The sequence below is a fragment of the Engraulis encrasicolus genome, chromosome 2 (assembly GCF_034702125.1).
Source record: "Engraulis encrasicolus isolate BLACKSEA-1 chromosome 2, IST_EnEncr_1.0, whole genome shotgun sequence".
Classification (NCBI taxonomy): Eukaryota; Metazoa; Chordata; class Actinopteri; order Clupeiformes; family Engraulidae; genus Engraulis; species Engraulis encrasicolus.
Genome location: NC_085858.1, coordinates 46,902,689 through 46,928,623, shown reverse-complemented (window position 1 = coordinate 46,928,623; position 25,935 = coordinate 46,902,689). Strand labels below are relative to the sequence as shown.

At 43.5% G+C, this 25,935-nt stretch overlaps 1 long non-coding RNA gene across 1 annotated transcript; it reads left to right on the top strand.

The window, feature by feature from the left end:
* The first annotated feature begins 22,445 nt into the window (after positions 1 to 22,445).
* On the top strand, positions 22,446 to 23,491 carry LOC134463073 (uncharacterized). The gene is made up of 3 exons (XR_010037629.1): positions 22,446 to 22,513; positions 22,872 to 22,951; positions 23,306 to 23,491. It is a non-coding gene; the product is annotated as an uncharacterized LOC134463073 (long non-coding RNA).
* Positions 23,492 to 25,935: the final 2,444 nt, after the last annotated feature.

Here is a 25,935-nt window from a genome sequence, read left to right as displayed (position 1 = left end):
GACTGACAAGATTGACAAGCCAGCTGGAGTGGAGTGGTGGCATAGTAAACTAGAGGCACTTGTCTAGTGACTGAGTGGGGGATCCATGCAGGGCTGGATGGGGGAGAAATAGGGCCTGGGCACTTTTCTTTTGAATGGGCCCCACATAATTAGCGACGCAGAACTGATTCATCGGTGGGCCCTGGACCCTCGAGGGCCCCTATTTTCAGAAATGTAAAATAATAAAAATTAAACATTTCTGAAAATAAGGGCCCACAAGGGTGATGGGCCCACCGAGAAATGCCTGTTATGCCAGATGGCCAGTCCAGTCCTGGCTCCATGGCCTCCAAAAGCCTCCTGTTATTCATAAAGCCAAGGCATTATAACAAAGTCAGCACAGCAGCACTTCACTCCCTCTCTCAATCTCTCCGTCTGATAGCTTTTGCTGGGCCCAGGACAGTCATCTGAAAAGGCCCCCCTATCCAATATATACATACAGGGGGTGGACAAAATAACTGAGACACCTGTCATTTTAGTGTCATTTAGTTCCTCTTGCATCCACAGTTGTGGTTCATCCTTCTTGGTGGTATGCAGACATTACCTTGGATACTGTGGCTCTTGATACATCACAAAGACTTGCTGTCTCGGTCAAAGATGCAACAGTTACACACGTACCAAGAATTTCTCCTTTTTGAACTCTGACATGTCACCCATAATGTTGTGTGCATTGCAGAATTTTGAGCAAAACTGTGCTCTTACTCTGGTAATTGAACCTTCGCACTTCACTTTACTGGTGCAATGTGCCATTAATGAAGATTGGCCAACAGGCTGGTCCACTTGAGCCATTAAACTTCCAACACTAAAATGACAGGTGTCTCAGATATTTTGTCCACCCCCTGTAAATTGTAATGGAAACCCAATTTTCGCCCCCCCTCTCTACCTGGTCCCGGGACCCCTTTGTCCCCCCCTGTCAGCCCCCCTGCCAAGGCATTATAACAAAGTAGTCAGCAGCAGCAGCACTTCACTCCCTCTCTCAATCTCTCCATCTGTCAGTCAACGCAACCCTCACATTTTTTCTGGCTGTGTAGCGATCTATCTCTGCGTTTGTTTGTTTGTTCTGTCTCTCGTTTTACCATGACCTCCTAACTTTCGCTCCTAATTTTCGTCTCAAAATCTCTGTCTGTCTGTCTGTCTGTCGATCTCTCTCTCTCTTTGTCTCTCTGACACATACACGTGACACGTGCACACACAACACACTCTCTCTCTCTCTCTCTCTCTCTCTCTCTCTCTCTCTCTCTCACACACACACACACAATCACACACAATCACACACACACACACACACACACACACACACACACACACACACACACACACACACACACACACACACACACACACACACACACACACACACACACACACACACACACACACACACACACACACACACACACACACACAGCTTCCATCCCTTTTCTCCGTATATATCTCAACCTCATCTTCTTATTACTTGTGGGTTTTCTTTTCCCTCCCCTCTTGAACTGATCTCCACTTGATGGATTGTTGTCATGTAATCTGAGCCCCTCTCATCATCCTTCTCGCTGCTCATCACCCCTCTCGCTCGCTGCTCATCTATTTTTGACTTTGTTTTGGGCGGAATAGACAAATGTGACACAGTGCCAATTAATTCTGGTGATGTGTCATTACAGGGGAAATGATTAAAATGGTAATGAGACATTTGAATATGCATGATGTCCTCTTAGATGGCAGCCTATAAGCGGCGGTAGTGACAGTAGCCAGGGCCGTTGACAGCTTTTGCCAGGCCTGGGACAAAGCCACTTGAAAGGCCCCCCTCCATCCAAAACATATAATGTAAGTAGGACCCAATTTTGGGACCCCTCTGTCCCTGGGCCCGGGATAACTGACCCCTTTGCCACCCCTGTCAGCCTCCCTGATGGTAGTGGTGTGATTTTGACAACAGGAGATATTCTGGCCTTTGACGAGGACCGAAGGGGTGTATCTCATCTGGCCTTTCGCTCATTAATTGCTATCAATTTGTACCAGCACGGCTGCACCGGTCGGGTGGCAGCTTTTGATGTCTATGCTGTACAATGGAATGGCCATCTGCAAATACACACACACATACACACACACATGCGCGCGCACACACACACACACACACACACACTCAGAATCCACGGTCACACGTGTGCACGCCTACACACATACTGTACTCATACATTCTCACTGTCTCACACAAACACATACGCACGCGCACACACACGCACGCACGCACGCACGCACGCACGCACACACACACACACACACACACACACACACACATGTGGAGCTGCATGCATGCTGCTGGTGTGTGAGGGCTTTTATCATTGATTACATCATGAAGTTAAAAATGTATTGCTCTACGAATAGCAAATATGTCACCATCTCTCATTGAACTCCATTGATTTTCATTGTGTTGCTTTCCATGATTACAATGACCCTAAACATACACCTAAGGCCAAAGTTGATTTTCTGGAGCGGTGAGAGTGATTCAGTGATTAAGTATGACACCCGATCTGCGTATTTGAAGTGTTTTGAAGTGACTTATCTGCTCATTTTCACATTATGTTCGATAGGCGACAAAACTTTTGTCTTGTGAAAATCTGCCCTGTCTGTGGTCATTAAAGGGTCAATCTTTCTTTGGTGCATGAAATTTATTTTTGTACATTCATTTTCATTCGAGAGGGTTGTAGCTTTCATATGAGTGACTTCTGAAGCCAAGTGATTAATTGAAAGTCAGGTTATTAGCTGTTATTCCAAACAGATGGGTAGGCGACAACTCTTTTGGAGACGAGTGTACTGTATGGCAGCAGATGACAGGAAACATTACATAAATTATATTATTATGAAGCCAATAAGTGAAGCTTCAACACTGCTTATTCACATGCATAGATAGTTCATTTCTATAGAAGAATTCTGGGTACCAAACAGTACTTTGCTTGTTTTTATACTAGCTGTTGTTTTTAAATCTGACTTACGAGCAGTTCTGGAGTCCTGTTTATCTGGCCTTGGTCATTGCTGTTTCTCTCAGAGACAGTGACAAGCTGACAGAGACAGAGGCTGACAGAGGTTTAGCCTTGTGAGGGTAGGGGAAGCCCCTCTGTCTCTGACGCACGCACGCACGCACGCTCCCACGCACTCACGCATGGACCCACACACGCTCCCACGCGCTCCCACGCAGCAACGTACGCACACACACTCCCACGCACCACACGCACCCACGCAGCAACGTACGCACACACACTCCCACGCACCACACGCACCCACGCAGCAACGTACGCACACACGCTCCCACGCACCACACGCACCCACGCAGCAACGTACGCACACACACTCCCACGCACCACACGCACCCACGCAGCAACATACGCACACACACTCCCATGCACCGCAGGCACGCACGCTCCTACACACGCTCCTACACACGCACACACTCATGCACACAACCATAAGTGCAGCTGTGAGGAGTTGAGGGACACATGACCATATTGTGTAGCCAATGAGCCTTGTAATTCTTACCTTTTTTTAGCTCTAGTTTTAGTCGTTTGGATTAGTGACACAAAGTGACAATGACATAAATGAAAGGGTTGAATGTAAAACTGCTGGAACCTGGAAACTGAACGAGCTCCATCTTTCTGCCATTCCCCTCTTACTGTAGGGACACATAGACGCGAATTTGGCCAAGAAAAGCGAACTTCACCATTCATTCCTATGAGGGAGACGAAAGCAAGCGAACAGGAGTGAAGCGAGTTGAATATCATGCAAATGAGAAGCGAATTTTTATGTCCTTTTTCGCCTTTATTACAGATAGGGCAGTGAAGAGCAACAGGAAGTGAATGTGGAGAGAGAGACGGGGTAGGGATGGCAAATGACCCAGGCCAGATTTGAACCCTGGGTGCAAACCTTGGGCATGCAAGCCCAAATATGGGGGGGCTTAGCACGCTGCACCACAGCACCCCCACGGAACACTGAATTTCACCTCTCTTCGCCTTGCTCGTTGCGCTCTATGTGTCCCTAGAGTAAGGATCTGGCCAAGATCAGCCCCCCTTCTCTATCTCTCTCTCTGTCTCTCTCTCTCTCTCTGTCACACACACACACACACACACACACACACACACACACACACACACACACACACACACACACACACACACACACACACACACACACACACACACACACACACACACACAAAAACACAGCCTGTTGGTAGCCACTGGATTTCGCCTCTCTCCTCTCGTTTCGTCTGCTATGTGTCCCTAGCGTTACCCTTATTGATCACCTCCATCACTGTGTGTATTTTAATGGCCCCACATTAAACCCATCGGAGTGATGCATCAGTCAGGAGGACAGCATGACCGCAACCTGTCAATAGGCCGTTGTGTTGCTGCGCCCTAATTCACAGCCATATCAAGCCATAAATGTTCGGTAAACAGATGATGTAATTACACTAAGACACATACTGTGAGAAGGGCCGCTGAACCAGGACAAAGTCATCTGAAAGGGCCCCCCATCCAATACATACAATGTAATGAGGACCCAATTTTGGGCACCCTCTCTCCCTGAGCCTGAGGCAACAGATCCCTTTGCACCCCCCCCGTCCCCGTCCCCCCCCCACCCCCCCCCGCCCCCATGTCGGCCTCCGTGATCGTAAGTATTCACTAAAATGGTCTATAGTTCATGAAGTAAACCTGATAATGCAGTTAGCGATCTATGGATTTAGTTTAGGCTCTGACGTGGGAATAATAATAGAAGCAAAGCGGTGTGGTTGGCTACTTGATGTGTCCCTCCGCTGGTCCTGGGTCTGGGCTGCTTTTACCCTGCCTGCCCACTGGGGAAATAGCTGGGAAATAGGCTTAGCGGTGAACGTGAATAAAGTCCGCAAACACTGCTTGTCTTCTGTGTTATTTTAATGGTGAACGCGGAGAGTTTCTGCCCTCACGTCTTCATCAAGCAAAATGAAGACCTGAAGGTCGAAACGTTGCGCTTTCACCAATAAAGAAGACAAGCAGTGTTTGCGGACTTCATTCACGTTTACTGGATTATTGCTTTCATTGTCCTGCACCTGGCCCATCGGGTGGGATGTGCACACATCTTCTCTTCTGAGCAAATTAGCTTAGCGGCCCAGCCGTGGCTTAGTAACTGCTGGGCACTCGACTGCTACACCAGCAACCCGGGTTCGATTCCCGCCAAAGGTCATTTGCCGAGCCCTCCCCGTTTCTCTCTCCCCACTACTTTCCTGTCTCTCTACAATTGTCCTATCACAATAAAGGCATAAAAAGCCCAACCATTTTTATTTTTAAAGAAAAAGAAAATGGGCTTAGCCTTTACTCCAGTGGCTCGCCATTCCACACTCCACCACAGAGTAATGCTAGGGACACAAAGACGCAAAGTTTGCCATTCATTCCTATGAGGGAGGTGAAGGCAAGCAAACAGGAGCGAAGCGAAGCAAAATTATTCGACCAAGCTTAGTATTATGCATGAGGAGCGAATTTCGCCTGCGGCGGCCAATCAAATCAACAACAAAACTGTTTCATACTATTTGATTCGCCATGGCGACCTGATGACAGTTGAGCCAGAATTGAACAGTGAATATCGCCTCTCTTTGCTTCGCTCGTTTGCTTGCTAAATCGCCTTCATTGATACTTGACCCTGGATCTCTTCATTGGACTATGCATAGTGACTTTGGCACCTTGACACTTATGACACTTTTCCAGTTATTGATCTTGTGTGTGTGTGTTTGTGTGTGTGTGTGTGTGTGTTGTGGCTGTGTGAGTGTGAGTGGGATTGGGAGAGATTTGATCGTGTGAATATATGTATGGTGAATATATGTGTAATGTTGTGTGTAATGTCTTTGTGTCTTCTTCTGTATGTATGTATGTATGTATGTATGCTACTTGGCACCTTAATTTCCCTCGGGATCAATAAATGGCATTCTACTCTCTACTCTACCATGTGTCCAACTGTCGTCATTTCTGCGCAGACCTGCCCCCTCCTGTGGCAACAGATTAATGCGGACGCAGGAGTCCGATAATCTCCAGTAAAGCAAGCAAGTAACCAATAGAAGTTGGAGGAGTGTCTGTGTGCGTGTGTGTGTGTGTTCGTGTGTGTGTGTGTGTGTGTGTGTGTGTGTGTGTGTGTGTGTGTGTGTGTGTGTGTGTGTGTGTGTGTGTGTGTGTGTGTGTGTTTGTGTTTGTGTATGTGTGCATTTGCAAGCGTTCCACAGAGGCTGGAGTAAGACAGAGTGAAATACAATGTACCTGCATGTCACACACACACACTCACACGCGCGCACACGCACACACACACACGCACACACACACACACACACAGTTTTTTTTCTCTTCTCACACTCAGACATCCAAAATGTAAACACCTTTCTCAAAGCTAACATCTAATATTGACTGTGTGACACTGCACACACACTGAAATATCTGCCTGCTGCAGCTCCTCTCCTCTCTTAATGGATATCAGCCATAAGCACAGCAACACCTCCAAATCAGGTGATGGGCCTTTTAGCACTTCCTGTGGCAGGGTGTGTGAAAGAGTTGTGTGTGTGTGTGCGTGCGTGCGTGCGCACGCGTGTGTATGTGTACGTATGTGTATGTGTGTGCGTGCATGTGTACTCTCTGTTTGTGTGTATTTATTATTTCCTTGCATGTTATTTTCATTTCCATTGTGATTTGTCATTTGTGATTTTTCTTGCTATTGTAACATCTCCTCAGGGAGGGCATATTGCCATCTGTTTTGTCTTGTTTTCTTTGTAGATGAGGACCATCACTAAATATTTTTACTGTGTTTATGCAAATGTGTGAGTTGTGAATTTCGTACAGAGGGTCTGGGCCGTACGGTGGCAACCGATTTACTTTAAATGATAAAACACACATTAAACAATTTGAAAAAAATAGTACATGTTGAATACACGCTTACATATTGAAATTGAAATATTATTTCATAAAACCTCCACAAATGTGAAAACAAATATACAAAAAAACTAGAATGCAATGGAACTGGAATGAACTGGAAGGAAGGAACTGGAATGTCAACATTTGCCCTGTCGCTTGCTACACGGATCCATTGACTTTCACTAGCTTAGCGACATATTCCTTCTTTTAACTTGTCTTAAAGCAAGAAAACGCTTAACATGAAAAATAAGACACTTTACCACCTTTATAAACCACAGCCAACGATTTTAACTGTATCAAGCCCCAAAATAATGGCATACTCCTTTAATTTTTTCCCCAACAGTCACTGTGGTAATTAGATTTTAAAATCTACCAGTCACTGGCTATTTTTACTACTAAAAGTGACTGGTGGGTTGAAAAATATACCAGTCAGCCCTGAAATTTACCCGCCCTTGGCGGGTGGACGGGTGCTTATTTCCAACCCTGATGCCCGCACACACACACACACACACACACACACACACACACACACACACACACACACACACACACACACACACACACACACACACACACACACACACACACACACACACACTGTTTACTGATTAGCCAGGATAGAATGGATAGAATATATCCATTGAGATCAGACTCAGATATAACATGTAACGATAATTGACTGGAAACTTACAGAGGCATAAGGCCAGAGTAGTAGTATCAGCGCTAGCAATCAGACTCACTGATTGCCGAAAAAAGCGTAGCTACATTATAAGAACTTTTCTATGACATTACTGAGAGTCTTAAGACATTGTCATTACCATTTGATAATAACTATAGCTTATAATAATAATAAAGGCTCAGTACCGTGAAAGGGTTAAACCGGATGCCACAGCAGCCAAAAGCCAGTAAATCCTATCCACATTAAACGGATTGACACCTAGATTAACACCTACGGTACGGTACGTTGATCTTTATTCCAGCTAAGCAAAAACCCTTAAGCTACAAACCTCTTTCCTCTTCTGGAGAGATGTGTATTATCAACTAGGAGATTATCCTATCGTTTCGGCGCATTGACTTTTCATACTGACCACAATCGACCCTGACGGATTTGAACCTGTCACAGTCTTAAATCCTCTTGTCGTATATCCTAGCTTATGCCATCAGATCTTTTCTGTCTCTCTGAGGTACTGTTTTCTGCCAGACGGTATGGCTATGGCGGATTGGGTGTCAGCATGTTTGTATTAGTGTGGAAACATAGCATAGGCCTACTCCGCATGTGATTTATTTGTCTCTTCTCTTCTCTCTTCTCTTCTATTTTTTTCTCTTCTCTTCTCCTCTCCTCTCCTGTCCTCTCCTCTCTTTTCTTCTCTTCTCTTCCAGTCATTTTCCCTTCCCATATGTAAAGTTTGCTAATTGTCTGGCAGATTGTCTGTCACCATGTTTGTGAAAGTGCAGAAGTGTAATGTGTCTATTTGTCTGCAAAAGTCCTCATGCTCTGCCCTTTTCTTTTCTTTATCTCTCAGATCTCTCCTCGTCTCTCAGCGTATGTTTGTTTGGATGTTGGCTTTGGACTGGATTTCAAATTTATCTTTGAAGGTCTGCAGGCAGGGAAGGCATCGAATGTTATCGTCCTGTCTGATCTTACTTCTGAGATCATGTGCTGATCTCTTGTGTAGATATATTGTTGTTGCTGTTGTTGTTGAATGAAAAGGGAGATATTTAAGAGCCAGATGGTTCTGACACTGACAGTGAGTTTAAAATGTCAGTGAGTATCAAATGTGGGACACGCTGGCCCTGAAATGCCACTCTCCTCTCTTGTGTTGCTGCTATCTTTCAAACTTAGACACCGCTTGAGAGCTAGTCTATACTCGGGTTTCTTAACCATAGGGCCGCGGACCAAAGTTGGGCCGCACTCACAACCTCCAGGGCCGCAGAAAACGTTCAGTTTCGCACCGGTGGGCCGCGCGGGCTGTGGGGCCGCTAGTTATCAAATACTAGTGTGCGTCTTTTCCCTGAAACGCAACTCTGTCAGCGCAATGACCACACCCCGCATTTTTTGTTTTGTTTGGGGGGAGATTCATTAAGAACAAGACGGTAGCACACTTTGCAGTGGGCTATTTGGAAAAAGAGAATATACCAACCGGTTCCGCTTCCCAGCTGATTTGGCGACGTCTTCTGTGTCCTAATTAGTCCTGGACCAACCATGTAGACCCGTTCGCAATTTTGAGTTGGGGGCGTTTCTCACTGGAATTGAGTTAGTGGGTTCCTAGACATTAAAAATCACGGAGGTGCTCGTCCACCATAGAGCCAGATTTTTCACAATATGGCCGCCAAATTTGGCCGCCATTGCCTATGACAAAAACCTGTGTTTTTTACTTTTAAACTGTTTATACACATGCCATACATCAATTCTGACCAATTTTTGGAGAGGAAATCATTTCTGACAATTCCATGAAGAGAGTGTGTGATTGTGACCTTAAAAGGTCATTGCCAAGGTCAAATTTGCTATTCTGAAGAATGTCAATAGACTTTCATTGTAAAAATGAGAAACAAATTCTCAATTATGGTATGAGGAGTTATTTGCTGATATTGCCATGATTATTTTGTGTCAGTATAGTGTCAGTATAGTCCTTAAAAGGTCAAGGTCAAGGTCAAGGTCATGTTCCAGGTCTTTTCCCTATTCTGAAGAACTCGGCCATGTGCTTGCCTATTAGGTCATTATTAAGAATAAGGAACAGCCACTATAAATGTAAACCTAACATTTCCACACAGTCAGAGGACAGGACAGCACATGCACTGCAACAGTCAACACAGAGAGGAGCCCCCACTAGAAGAGGAGAAGTAAGTATGTTGCAGACTCTATGAACTAGAGTAGAGTAGAGTAACTTTATTGATCCCCAGGGGGAAACTCTGTGAATGTGCCCTCTTATAGCACTACTGATGGGAGGAAGAGCATTGATTCCATCACCAATGCTGTACATTTATACTCTGTGATCATCAAATATTACAGCTGTTGTTGTTGATCTGGCCCCAGCCCAGACACACACCAAGTACTTCCCAGCCAATGTTGCATCTTGCTCGGTCAATATTTTGGCCTCTCCAAAGATAGCAAGTACTGGACTGGATCAGAAACCATGGCTGCATGTTTAGTCCCAACCTCATGCAACCCTCCTACTCATGCAATCATCTCCTTACAGGATATGTTCTTTGATCACAGTTTTTGTCAGTGATGCTCCAAGATGAGAGACTAATTGATGGAGGGGAAGCATTCTCCGCATCTAGCCAGTACCATACTGTTGGCAAATCTCCTGCATACCAAGTTCCTGGAAATATGGGCTGTAGTGGAGAAGCTATGCAAATGTGTCTGTATCATTTGAGTCTACAACAACTTTTCTGCACTGCTTCACACGAACAGCCCACTCAACATGCACCAGCAACCTGGCCTAAGCCTCATCAACGCAGTTCAAGAGCTCTGGAATCTCTTCACCATCAGCTGACTTTGCTGGTAGCACCTCATCATCAAGAACAACAGGGCTGTAGTATTGCCTCTGGTTTGATGATAAATCATGTCTGGAACTATTGGAGATTTCGCTTGTTCTCCACAGAGGCCCGGAACTTATCAAGTTGGTGAGGAATGGGTGTTAGTCCTTTCACGCCAATGATGTCAACGGCTGTTGTTGAGTTGGTACACCGCATGTGTTCACCTTCCTTCAATGACATCTCAATGTAGGAGTCACAAGATGGATGAGCTCTGGATGTCGGCAGAGGGATACTGCTGAGTTGATGATGGCATTGATGACAGCACCTAAATTGTGCCAGAGGCATATGACGGATCTTTGACATGAAGTCTACCCGAACATGAGGGCAATAAGTAGACTCAGAGCTTCATTGGGTGAGATTAAGGTGAGGCTCAATTTCACTGACAAGCTTTGACTTGTTAACAACCAACAGAAGGTCACCATCTAACAGGGGTGATGCTGAAAGGACATCATGAGATCTGCTGAATACTCATGCCCCGTTCCTCAGCAATGTCCATCCTCCTATGTGCCTCAGCTATGTCTTTAGATGAGACCAACTTCTGCTCCTTTACAATGATTGCTGGTGTCTTCTATGGTTGATCTTTGTACTGCAGAAGATTCCTTTTTGAAACAGTTCCACTTATCTTATGTTCTTGAGAACTAACCTATCCTGCCAGTATAAGCTGAAAACAAGCTTTGGAGACAGTTGCGCAGGCGAGGTGCAACACTCCTGTTAACAACCTGGTTGCTGAGCAGATTGTGCAGTGGAACGGGCGCATTAACGGTCAATGAGTATGGATTCTGCGGATCCACCAGTCTAGCAACAATTACACATTTCGGTTGAATGTAAGGCACGGAGTGGTGCTCAGTGCATGTTGGAGGTGGCATTCTGTCCGCTTCAAAGTGGTGTTGTTGGTGAGAAAGTTGAGGGCATCAGTGATCATTCTAATCTGATGGAAAGAACTCAAATTTTGCTGCAACATTAACATTGTGTGTGGCTCCTACTACAAACTGTCCTCCATGACCCTTGCATACTCTCTGAATGCTGCTAAACCTTTATGTCACCTCGCACAGCAGTAAGAGGCTACTGTAGTTACGTTCTGCAAAGATTGGCATAGGACGTTATGGTAGCCACATATTGATTTATTTTCCTTCTCTTTCAGAGACAACAGCATTTTTAATGATGGCCGCCAAATCCAGCCAAATTTCAAAGAATTGGCAGAGCTCTGACTTGTCTTGATTCAAGCTCTCCACTTGCTCAGTCAAGGCCTCAAACTCTAATTCTGGGCAACGTTAATTTGAAGCCAGTGAAGTGTGCAATGCCTGTACCTGTGCAAGCACTGGACAGTCTGCCTTGTCCTTGTGAGTCCAGAATACCTCCCACTGGAGAGACATGCATCAATGCATTATCTAGGCCAGAACCTTGAGGCAATTTTCCCTGATATCTGAGAATAACATGCGTCCAATGGAAAGGGCCAATACAGTGGAAGAGATCCTTGAAGTGCTCCGTCTCATGCAGGTTTCATCACACCAAATTGCCATTGATGCCTGGATCATCTGCCTGCGAACACTGGAAGTTGGATAGGCAGTGTCTGACAGTGGCACACTTAGTAATGGGTCTTGGTATTATAGGAAGGAAGCCAGCACACATCATTGGCACAACAGCAGATGAGACAAGTGTGTGTACAGCAGCCTGCATCAAAAGGTCTCCTCCTGACACACCAGAGGGAATCAGGCTGATCAAGAATTCATGCTTTCCTGATAAACCTTTTGCAGTGGCAATATGCAGTAATGTTGCTTGTTTGTTTTCAGGATGCAGCAGCATATCTGGTGGTAGGGTAGGTCGAACCACTGGCTTTGCATGATCAGGTACCTCTTGGCATGGTAAATTCCTCTGCAGTACATCATCAGCTTGGCCTAATTCTGTGCCCGACACTGGAGACTTTTGAAGGTGTCTGTTCACTGAGGCATCTGGAAACAGTAATAAGGCTGCATGGTGTGAACCCTACCAGAAAGTGATGATTTGTCAGCATAATCAGAGCTGGATGCCTGCCAATGTATATTACATTACACTTAGCTGACGCTTTCATTTATTCAAAGCGACTTACAGTTATTATTTTTCAGGCTATTGGTTACAGTCCCTGGAGCAATGTGGGGTTAGGTGCCTTGCTCAATGGCACTTCAGCCATGGATGGAGATGTAGGGAGAGGTCAGGGGGATTCGAACCTGCAACCCCTAGATTGAAAGACCAACTCTCTAACCACTAGGCCACAGATGACCCCATGTATAATGGATGTATAATCCTCCTTGTAAGTACTAGGTATGGTTTTCTGTCGATTTTTCGAGCATTCCACAACATGGCTAGCAAGAAGACAGGTCAGATCTGATTGTCTGGTAGCTTGAACATGAACCAATCCTGTGAAAAGTTGTGAGAAGGTTCTTGATGTGAAGGCTTTTGCTGTGTGGGAAGCATCATATGCAATGGTGTTCGCCTTATTCCGCGTTGAATGTTATGCACAAGCATTTGAAAGAGGCAGTGAAGTTGTGTACTCTTGTGATCTCTGACACACTTCTCTTCTAGTGGGGGCTCCTCTCTGTGTTGACTGTTGCAGTGCATGTGCTGTCCTATCCTCTGACTGTGTGGAAATGTTAGGTTTACATTTATAGTGACTGTTCCTTATTCTTAATAATGACCTAATAGGCAAGCACATGGCCGAGTTCTTCAGAATAGGGAAAAGACCTGGAACATGACCTTGACCTTGTAATTTTAAGGACTATACTAACACTATACTGACACAAAATAATCATGAAAATAGCAGCAAATAACTCCTCATACCATAATTGAGAATTTGTTTCTCATTTTTACAATGAAAGTCTATTGACATTCTTCAGAATAGCAAATTTGACCTTGGCAATGACCTTTTAAGGTCATAATCACACATTTTCTTCATAAAATTGTCAGAAATGATTTCCTCTCCAAAAATTGGTCAGAATTGATGTATGGCATGTGTATAAACAGTTTAAAAGTAAAAAACACAGGTTTTTGTCATAGGCAATGGCGGCCATATTTGGCGGCCATATTGTGAAAAATCTGGCACTATGGTGGACGAGCACCTCCGTGATTTTTAATGTCTAGGAACCCACTAACTCAATTCCAGTGAGAAACGCCCCCAACTCAAAATTGCGAACGGGTCTACATGGTTGGTCCAGGACTAAATAGGCCTATCCTCACATGTTAGTTAGAAATGTGTTCAACGGTTAGGCAACTCAAAATAATTCTAGTTACTTAATCTTTATCTCTTATACTTGTCCAAGTGTCCCCAACAAGACAGTCCTTTCACGAATTTTGCTTAATTGATATTGGGAAGTTTTCCGCCCGGCTGTGAAATTTCTGTTCTTCCCGCGTCACGTTTCCACTTGTGTGGAAAGCGTCTTAAATTACGATCAGCAGATTCATTACAAAGCGCATGTCAAGAGCTGTCACGCAAACTCTGAGCTGTCAAGGAGGCATTAATATGTGTGAATGACTCTGGCTTGCTAAACTGTGAGTGGATTTAATGAGTAAGATTAAAAGAGATTAATATTAATATCAATCAATATAGGGCTACCCCTTGTGGAGAAAAATACTTCAGTAATAGCCTATTTATTTATATATAATATAATATAATATAATATAATATAATATAATATAATATAATATAATATAATATAATATAGCCTATTATAATGTAATATAATAATAAACATGGCCTAGTATGGGCCCCGGGACACTGCGCATTGGAGAAAATGGGCCTCAACGTCAAAAAGGTTAAGAATCCCTGGTTTATACATATAAGTAAGTGCTATAAGTCAACTTAATTTTTTTCCAGCACTTTTCACAAGCAAGACCAATGATTATGATAGGCTAGACAGTATGTATACTATAATAAAATAAAATGTGTCAGACTTCAGAAAAGATAAGTAGGCCTATATGTAAAATAGTAAATATAGTAAATATAGAGATCTTGGTTAAAAAAAGGTTGGACACTGTCATCCATGTATGTTTGTCTGACCTTAGTGGTTTTGCATTGCTTTGAATTACAGCTTTGCCTTGAGTTGTTGAATTATTAAATGGTGTTTCTGATGTTTGTAATGTATGTATTTACTACAGGGGAAAAGGAATCATTTTGGGTGTGTTGCCTTGCCAGGATGAATAGATTCAACTTAAAATAGACTTGAACAGATGCTGGTGTTTTTTTGGGTGCTGAGGTTCACACCCGGGGGAAGAGAGAGAGAGAGGGGGGGAGGGGGGGGTTGGGGGGGTGAGTGAGTGAGTGTGAGAGAGAGAGAGAGAGAGAGAGAGAGAGAGAGAGAGAGAGAGTCTCAGTAAGACACTCAGTTCTTCATGGTTCACTCTGTAACTGCAACACCTTCAAATACATCACAAACCTTTTCCATGCCACTGAAATTGACTTCACGGAGAAAAAAAAACCCTCTCTAAAATCAGGTCATCCACCTTTCCGAAACTGTAAAACACAGAATGTATGCAAACCCCGACTGAGAGTTCACTGCAGGACCAGTTCATTCACATGCCCTCTACCTCCGATTCCACCGCTTTTTAGAGGCTTGTTTGACTCTGCACCCGAGAGTGCCTCAACACCAGTGGGTGAGGATTGAAGTTTGAACTTTTTTCCCCTCTCGTCCTCTTGTCCCCCCTGTGTCCCATCATCACTGTGTGACGTAGCGTAGCCTATCAGTACATTAGTCCTCCAGGGAGGGTCTTGTTGACTGGACAACAAAAAGGCTGTTGTTGGTGTGAGGGGTGTGATATGGAGGTCATGGTGAAATATAAATCTTGGCACCGTGCCCACCAGGGATTGCCAGATGAGACTGATGATTTCCAGCCCAAAAAATGCTCAAAAATCGCCGGGACTGAAAGCAACAAATCCCGCCCAACTCTATTGATTTCTATAGCCAAAAAATGTGCAAAAAAAAAAAAACGCCCAATAATCATTTTTACTCACAGATGGCCATCCTAAGTAGCCCAATTGGGTGGGAAACCGCCCAATCTGGCAACACTGGTGCCCACTGCTGTTGGCGCTGCTGTCCCTCAAAGGGATATAGCAAACAGATGATGACTTCTGATGGAGCCCTGGCCAGTGACACATCAGCTCAATGCCATTGATCTGCGGCATAAACATGAAAGTGATATTGATCCTACACTCCCAAAGTCTTGATCCTGCCCCTTTCCCTCTCTCTGCCTTTCTCTCTCTCTCTCTCTCTCGCTCTCTCTCTCAGTGCCTCTTTCTATCACCACCACCCCCCCCCCACACACACACACACACATCTCTCTCACTGCTCTTTTAATGCCCTCCACTGCCTATTCAGTTTCAGTTTCCATTATGTTCCGATCTGAATCATCAAGGCTTGCCTCATCTTGTTCTGCATGCCACTCATGTTGACGTCTCTCTTTTTTGCACACTGTACACTACTACACCCGTCATCGCAAATGCTTGCCTTGTGATGGAAAACTAGTTGACCAGAGCCCTCTCTCTCTCTCTCTCGTGCACGCATTCACACACACACACACACATGCACACGCATACACACACACACACACGCGCGCGCGCGCACACACACCTCCTTCTGCTTCTGTCGATCTCTTATTTTTCTCTCTCTTCCCTCCATCTGTGCTTATCATCTCACTATCCCCTCAGCCATTCATCGTCTCACCCCTCCACCACCTCTTTCTTTCTTTCTTCCTTTGTCAATCTCTCTCTTTCTCCAATCTCCATCTGTCTTTATCCATAACTCTCTATGCCCTCCTTCATATCTCTCTCTCTCTCTCTCTCTCTCTCTCTCTCTGTCTCTCTCTCTCTATGGTCACTCCTCTCAGTTCATGTCATCTGGGGTTCTGGCTTCAGTCTATCTCTAATTTTATTTCTTCGCTTTTTCTTCACCCTTGCTAACGCTAATGACCTTGCAAAAGCTAATGTTATTATAGTCATTACGAACCCTAATTGACATGGGCCCCTTTCTTTTCTGCTGTGTCCGTGCACAGTTCGAATGTGATTTAAACAATTTGTACGATTTCTTTCTCTCCCTCGAGTAATCGACTTTTTTATCACCTTTTATTTCCCCGATTTTCTTCATGTCACCTCAAGCCCCGATCTATTTGCATCTGAGTCACCTCAAGCGTATTTTCTTTTCATATATAAGGCATGTGGCCCTCAGGGTAGCTCAGCCAGTGCGACAATGACGAACAGCCTGGCAACATAGCCATGAATACTTTATGCTTTGTCACAACGCAATGTCCCTATTAATACTTGACACTCTATTTTAGGTATACAATAACACACGATAGCACATGTGATCATGTGATTATTTATGTGGTGATGCACATCTGTAATTATACACCTATTATTAATTACATCCCAATCCTTTCCCTTCCACTTCCATTGGCTGGTTCATCTGAAGTGAATGGTTGAACTGTTTTCTGCACATACTGTACTGTAAAGAGCAAGGACCATAGCCAGAAATCACGTAAGGTAGTGTTTCTCAACAGGGGCAGTACAGTCCCCCCCAGGGACTGAGAAGGATCCAGCTGAGAGGAGGCAGTGCTTAATTGCCGTTAGGGGGCATTGGTCCATTTAATTTTTTAATGCTAAGGGGGCGTTGTCAGGTCTATGATGATGTCAAGGGGCCTTGAGGGGCTTAGGATGAGGTCTAGGGGGGCGTTTGTTCAAAAAAAGGACGAGAACCACTCATGTAATGGGTGGGTGTGCTCACGACACTATTCATGAAACAATCAATCAACAACAAGACTATTTTGATTGGATGGTCATATTCCAGTCCACAGATGGCTATGCTTATATAACAAAAATAGAGAAACATGGCACACTATGATACTAAACCACCATGAAGTAGGCATAAATCATGAGCTCAGTTCAAACACGTGCAGGAAGACATCGTAGCCAAGTGATGACATATATGAAGGGAGGTGTCACAGATGAATCACAATGTCATCCACATATTATACGTCATTATACATATTCCCAATGCATTTGGCTCAAGCCTACCGCCAGCTTACCCAAGGCTTGGTTAGCCCCTTAGTTAAGACACTGCCCCTGTTATAAACCATAATACCAGAATGGTAAAGACCAAGTCATAATGTTTACTGAAGGCCCTGTGCGCTGTCATGGTGTTGTAGTACTATGGTAAGAGTTTTCGATGACTACTCAAACCGCCCAGTGGCGGGACGGTGTCTAGTATGAGGCTACCACGGACTAACCTGGTTCTCACGATGGTTGTTACGAGCTCACGAAGTTTAACGAAGATGCACGAAGCACGACGGGTCTGCGTGAGAGCCAGGCTAACCGCGGACAGGGCAGAGGTCGATGTGATACGTTTTTCCTCTTCATTTAATGTGCAGAGTGGTTGACAGCTGCCATTACCTGCTCTTGCTTTTGCTGGGATTTAATCCCTCCAGCGCCTTTCACCTGTCATGTGTCAGGCTGTCAGGCTTCTCAAGTTGTCCCACCACCCAGCCCTACGCCTCCATTTCAATAGATCACCCAGCTACAATCTCTCTTTAGACATTCGATGGAGGTGTGAGCGGATCTCATCCTACATGATTTCAGCTTAAAGCATCCGGAGACCAAGGCCAGGTACCACATTCACATGCTTACTGTAATACTCCAAGGCAAGCACTCAAGGGCGAACTAGGGAATGGCATTCAAAAAAACAATGCAGGGCCGACTGATCCACTGACATAGTGTCCTAGAGCCACTTGAATTAAAGTGCAACATACAAACGTTAAAAAAGAAAACACAGTAGGCCTACCCCTCTATTCTTTCCGATAATCTATGTACATTACCGCTAGTTGCATGGTGGTAACAGGAAGTGTTGAAGTGTAATGGTGTTGTTAATGAAGTTGTTAATGAAGATGACATCCATCTTCTGCATCTTGAGCAGTCTTTCATTTTGGCAAGTATCACGCACGTTAAGAAAACAACAAAGAATGCCCAAACCAATGAGGGGAACTAATAACCAAACACTCAGTGGCATAATAACAGAGAAAGACAGAGAACACAAAAAGAAAACCATAAATGCAAACCATTCAAAAACTCAAGCAAAACAATCTCCCAACAACGCACCTTTTTTTTCAGCCGTTTTGGGCCCATACAGTAGAAGTCAATGTAATTTGTTGAATTTGGGCGGAATTTAGCGCATTTTAGCGTTTTTTGAGAAGCTTTTGGGCGGGATTTGGTCAGACACATCTGGCAACACTGTTCTTGAACAAGCAATAGTGAAAGAAAGAAAGAACCGATAAGTGTAATTCACGTGTCAAGATTACTGTTGTTGTCAGGGCTACACATGCAGCCAGGGCCGGATTAAGATAGCCTGTGGCCCCTAGGCTACAGGTTGCTATGGGGCCCCCTGTAAGGCAAATTTCTTGACACATTTACATGGGCAGTGTCATAATTACAAGCTCGGAATTCAGGATAACATGTCTACCAACTGTACTCAACACAGTACATGCTTTTTTTAATCAATATTGCATCTTGTCACAATTCTGCATTTTTTCACGTTTGGCCAATCAGGGGCCCCCTGGCAGGTGGGGGCCCCTAGGCTGCAGCCATATGTAGCCTGTGTGTTAATCCGCCCCGGCATGCAGCACACAGAGAAAGAGAGCAGCTATCATGTCCGCCATCCTCTGCTGCATGCTGGCAGGTGGCCAAATGCTGGTCTGTAATTGGCTCTCTGGAGGGGGGCTCTTGGCGACCCATGAATCCACTCTGCTGAGCAGACCACACAGGTGCAGCATGCAGCGCAGGGAAAACAACACAAGTGGCTCAAGCGGCTGAGAGATAGATAGGCACTACATGAAGGCACATGGACGCTTGGTGCTTAACGCTATAGCTAGACAGTCAAGCACTGCAGGGCAGGCAAATAAGATGTGAATGGGATTCAGCCAATATCATTGGATTCAGCATTATACTCTTGAAGTGGGGCTGAGGTAGCCTGGGCGAATAGCCGACTATTGACTCTGTCAATCAGTCTGGCAAAAGCCATGAGGAACCCGTCTCCGTGGACGATGGGAGATGGTCTGATCTTACTCTATCATTTAAATTAATTGAAGTTCCAAACTCAAATTAAAACCCATAGTGTGCTTTATTAGCATGCCTGTTATAGCGTTATAGCGTCGCAAAAGCATACAAATAACAAAACGAAAGTGTGAATATAGTTACCTTAACCAATCAGTAATGGAGCTTGCGGGTGAGTTCTACGTCACCACTCTCAACTGTTTGCTGATTGGCGAAACACTGAGAGAACCGAGCTCGAGGCTTTTGCCAGACGATGTGCGGAGCCAAAATCTTTGGGTGGAGTACAGAGGATGGCGTGGCGAGGCTAGGGCTGAGGAGTCGTTTTGGTCAGCTCAGGTCACATTACATTACATTATATGTAACAGATGCTTCTGACCAAAGTGACTTAACATGGAGGATGTTAAAGCAAGTACAGAGTACAGCAGTATACAAGTAAGGTAGCACAGATAGAGAGCTGAAAAGAAGTGGAGGACCTATGAAATGCAGCGCGGGTTTGTACCCATGATTAGAGGTGAGGACAGTTGTTTACAGTTGAGGACAATGTTATTAGCCCTCCTCCTGAAATTAGACATCTCTCTTGATTACTCACTGAGAATGACCATTATTAATACATTTCTGTTATTCTGGAAACAAATATACCATGGAGATAGTGTCCAATAAATTGAATTTGGTCGACAATGAGTTTAAACAAAAAAGGGGGGAAATGGCTAGGACAAAATTATTAGCCCCCTGATCATTAATGGTAGGCTATACGTTGCCAATTATGAGCCAAAACTGACACCAGGCAGTTTGAACTAGGTTGGCACATGTCCTACCAGGGATTTGGCCCATTTCTCCATTTCAAATAGTTTAACTAGTCCAAATTGCATGGATGTTGAGGATGGACATTCATTTTCAGCACTCCTCAAAGACTATCTAAAGGATTGAGGTCTAAACCACACCACTCCATGACCATGGTTTTAGAAGCCTTGAAGAACATTCGAACTATTTTCGATGTAGGTTTTGAGTTATTATCTTACTGAAAGATACAATGAAGATTTAACTTAATCTATGAGCATATTTTTGGTCATTCTATCATGATGTTCTCTTTTCATGGTGCCATAAGCCCAAACAAGGCTTGCCGTGCCTGAGGCTTCCACAGAATGCTACTGTGACCATGTTTAACTGTTGAATTCGTGTTAAGGTTTAAGGCCTGTCCCTCACCTAACAGAGGCAGCATTCAGGTGTCTAAACAAGTCTAATGAACTCATTGATGCCTAAAGCACCTGCAAAAAACTCCAGCTGAATGCCTGAGCCCTTGTTGGGAGATTTGCCCTCAGCCTGTAAAAACCTAAATATCTCAGCCTCTGATGCACGTAAAAACACGAGCCTGAATGCAGCGTATATGTCGCTCCAGGCACCAAAGGTCAAACAACATACGAGTCATTGTGCTAAAATGGGTAAAAAATTTACCAGACCAAATCAGAGACTTCCAAAACTCATTTTTGACTTTCAAATGTTCACAGGCAAAGCTCAATCAGACTCTGATGTGCACTGCCTTTAGTAAAGGGGTTCTTCTGTGATGATGGCCCCAAAGCTCAATATGACGACAAGTCAATAACAATTATCTAGGCAGGTGCTTCTTTGGTCTTATGAGACTAAGCACAGTTTCATCAAGTTTTCCGTCTGGTTTTCAGCCTCAGACACAAGGAGACTGGGTCTGGATCTGGATTACTGAGTCTTCCAACAACATTATAACCAAAAGCATATATGTACATCTAAATTTTACATCTAAACAACTTGACTTGATTAGTTCAGAGGTTCTTCAAGGACACTAAAACCATGATACTGGAATGACCCGCTCATAGTCCATTCCTCAATCCCACTGAGAGTCTGTGGCAAATGTCTATGCTCAGCATTGCCCACTCACTTCCTGTCACACTGCCTTCACTATCCTGTCAAATAAAGGCAATACCCCCCCCCCCCCCAAAAAAAAAAAAGATAGATAGAGAGAAGCGGCATGACCGAGCAACCGAGGCTCAAAGAATAATAGCTGGTCATCAATCATGACACCCAGGTTTCTTGCAACCTTATTTGGGGCGACAGTGACTGAGCCCATATTGAGGTTGATATTATGGCAACATGAATCCTTGACTGGGTCACATAGGAAGGGATCATTATTGTACACTGTATTCCCCAACAGTACTATGAACTAGAAAAGTTTACGCTGTAGAACTCAATATTGCAAAAATGTCCGGATGACATCTCAACAGGTTCTCAGGTACCAATAAATTAACTCTGGTTGCCATTGTGTTTTTAAGTACAACTGACATCCTAACACTATGTCTTTGAGTTTGTAAATTGGAACTCTATCTGGCATATGAGTGGTTAGATGTCATGACAACAGCTGAGGCGACCATGGAGTAGTGGTTAAACAGCTGGTCTTCAACCTCAAAGGTTGCAAGTTCAATCCCCAACATGGAGATAACCTTACCTACTTTCATACTTCCTGGAGCATGATATGAAAATGTTCAGATGGCCACCAGACCCATGACTCCAGCTTTCATTAGCAATGTTTTTCACATTTAAATTCGAGCGAAATTACAAAAGAAAAATGCTTAGGTAAAGCAAGACAATGTTTGAGCTGCTGTGGTCTGGGTAGGGGGATGGCCACAAGATCAGAGGATTGCAGGTTTGAAAAAAAAAACACTTAAGTAGATATTTATTGTTTATTTTTCGCGAAACTGTGAAAGTCACAAATTCTTTAAATCATGTCAATTGGAACTATATCTGACATATGAGACTATGGATGTCAGCCTGTTGTGCTTTGGCAGTCATGGACTAACAGTTAAGCAGTTGGCCTTGAAACATGATGGTTTCAAGATTAATTCCCAACACGGGATGTTAGTAAAAAAAAAAAAAAAATCACATTCAAACATTATTGTTTTGGTATGATGTCAGTTGGCCGGATTTGAAGTGGAAAGTATGTGTGAAACACATTTGACTGTTCATTATGAGTAAGTCAAATACTTTCTAACAAACAGGGCTAAGTTTCTACAAATATAAAACCTGAAGTTGAGTGGTGTAGGGGATAGTCCTCTGAATGTAGCCATATTGGCATGTCCTTATCTTGAGGTTGAGAGTTTGAATCCTAAGGCTGGGTTACTCACTTTTTTGGTTGTTTTAGTTGTTGTTTTTTGTTTTTTTTTTACTGTTAACCAGCTTCTGCTTTGTGTAAAGAAGAACCCATTCATGTCAGAACCATAGAAACCCTATTTTATTAAAATGTAACATAAAATACAAACGTCTCTAAAAATGGTGAATCTGTCAATGGGGGATAGATTTACTCAACACCATGTGACCATCAAACCACAACTGACAACTTGGCATGGAAAAATGTGTCTATCAACCTCACTTCAAGGTAAGAAAAGACCCATAAAAGTGTGTTGGTGTGTATGTGTAGTAGTTTACTATGTTGCTGTGTGTGACCTTAGGTGCTCTTGATGCTACACTGTGTGTATGTCATGTAGCAACTTAGCTTAGAATGTTAGCTACTGCTAGTTAGGCTAGCACTGTGTAGGCCTTTCATACAAATCTTTTTCTTGTATCATACATCTGCAGTGTATTTGCAAGTGATGCGTTGCATTTTCATGATGGCATATTGCACATTGAACTTCTGTATAAACCAGTGTAACCCAGTGATCATGCTGTAGGGGCCTAATCCAACAAGTCCTCATGAAAGCCTTCAACTTATTAGGCTATTTATGCTCCACAGGCAGCCGATATGGGACCACCAGAACTCTATGATCCATCAGCTCTACTCAACACTCCAAAGAATAAACAACTGACTGTGTTGTGAAGTCTGACACTATTTTGGGAGAAATGTTATTGGAAGTTAGGCTATATGGATCTCCTTCAGCCACCAACTCCTAATAAAAGATTCAGAAATGGACAACAAATAAATGACTAAATTGCCTAATGTGTTGAGGTTGATTCTTTGTAATGTATTGACTGTTGACTGTAAAGACTGGGTCTACATTTTTGAACAGATTGTTGTGTATTGTATGATTGTTGTGTTATTGTCTACTGTTTTTGTTTGTCAACCACATGGAACAAAATAAAAAGGCTTGATATAAAGCATTGTTCACGTTTGTGGAATTAAAGCTCATGTTATATTTGGTTTAAACAGAGGGGTGGTAGCCTAGCGCATTAGTATAAACCAACCAATCAATAAACCATCTTCTTAAAGATTTTGTGTCCTTCATATGCATGCATGTATGTAGTATTTACGTAAAACATTTGGTCACAAACCTAAAACTTTAACGGGAATAAGTTTCCACAAAAGTTTTGAGTTAGTGGGACATGTTGGGGTTTACAGTGTACTCATTTGCGTTGTTACAAAGAGAAAGGATACCACACACATAATATAGAACATACATCCAGCAACTTAATACTTGTTCTTGTGTAGGCATTGTGTGACAGTACATGTTTGATTATTTTTCTCTACTGCATAACACCTTTTGGTAACACTTTCTATGAAGCCCATATCTATAGTGCACTATGAGCGCAGTTATATCAAATTATAATGTGCACTATAATTACTTACAATGGATTACGACTATGCCCATGATGATTCATGATGCTTTATGTTAACAGTAATAAATAACCATGAATCTAGCTCATAATGCTTTAGAAATTCAAGGGTGTTATGAGTGCTCGTGACTGGATATAAACTACAGACTGCCTGATGGGCAGCTTACAGTACATTATGATACATTAAGTTATAGGTAGCTGCATCCATATAAACTTCACTTTACTTAGAGCACACACTGACAACTTATAATCTCACATGGAACATTATAGCACCTTATGAGCCCTTATGACAGTTTTTCATCCAGGTCTGTGCATAGAGGGGTATAAGTACTCATAATATACTATAAGCCCCATTAGGCAGCCTGTAGTTTATAGCCAGTCATGAACACTCATAACATTTATAAAGCATTATAAGCTAGATTCATGGTTATTCATAACTGTTAATATAAAGCATTATGAGTGTAGTCATAATACGTTGTAAGCAGGGCTCTAAATTAACGCACGCCAACACGCCAAATGCGGGTGAAAAATCATTTTGGCTGATAGAAAAAATCATCCACTAGCCAAATTGGCCGGTAGCGCGCGCCCGACTGAATGTTAAACAGCTGCACGCACAGATCTGTAGCTGCCGTCTGATGAACGTCAAAACGTCGCCTACATTACCCATGAACATTAGTCCTACCGTCATGATGTAGCCCACACCCATTGGCTGACCGTTAATCACAATAAGGCAGCCTCACATCCATTGGCTGCGTGTTTGATACCCGCGCGCTGGAACTAGTGTTGATAAAATATGTTCAATGAGCGGACTAGCGCGGATTACTTTGGTTTTGTAGGTTTTGGTCTGATGAAAAATAATGTGGCAGTGGTTAAAGCACGGTTATGTGTCGATGAATGCAAGTAATAGCAGCGTTGTGACAGTGAAATAGAGTATTGGTGGAGCGAAAACGGCGCGCGTGAGTGGAGGGACAGGAGTTAGAACAGCTGTCTGTCAAAACAGTGTCGTTGCACAAGTAAGTGAAAAAAAGATAACAAAAACTAGCGACGAAAGTAACAAAGTAAGCATGGTCTCCGTGGTGTTATTGGATATCTAGTTGACATAGCGTAACGGTAATTGTCATTCCAAGCGCATCGTAAGTAAAGCTAATATGAATTTGACCTGGAGGAACTTGAAGGTGTCACGCAGCAGCAGCATAAACACACAATGCAGACATCATTCACGCACTGTGTAGGTGTGTGTGTGTGTGCGTGCGCGCACGCGCGCGGGGGGGGGGTGTCTCCTGTCCTCCTCTCGTCTCCTTCTCCTCCCTTCATCTCTTCTCCCCTTCACCTGTCTTCTGTGCATTGTCCATGGTATTTAACCCAATGTGTGTGAAGTGATGCTGTGTAGGGGATATGAGGTTTTGCAGTGTTTGGTTGTGTGTGTGTGTTTGGCTATGTTGAAAGTCTGGTATGTGTGTGACATTAGTGTTGAAGGCATGTGTTGAGTTTGTGTGAGTTGTAGGCCTATACTGTATGGGAGGTTTGGGTGATGGTGTGTGAGATAATAGGCCAGTGTTTGGCTGTCTGTACAGTATATGGGAATGGAATGAAAAATAATGAAATGCAGGTAATAAAAATAATTACTAAATAATTATAGAATAGACTCTGAATTATGTTGCGTATAATATTCATATGGTTTATCTGTGTTGAGGACATAGTTTAATAAAATAATTAAAAGCAACATAATTAACGCATGGTTTATTTTGGTGAGAAAAAAATGGCTAGTTGACCTTCCATTTGGCTAGTAAGAAAAAATGTCTACTAGCCAAA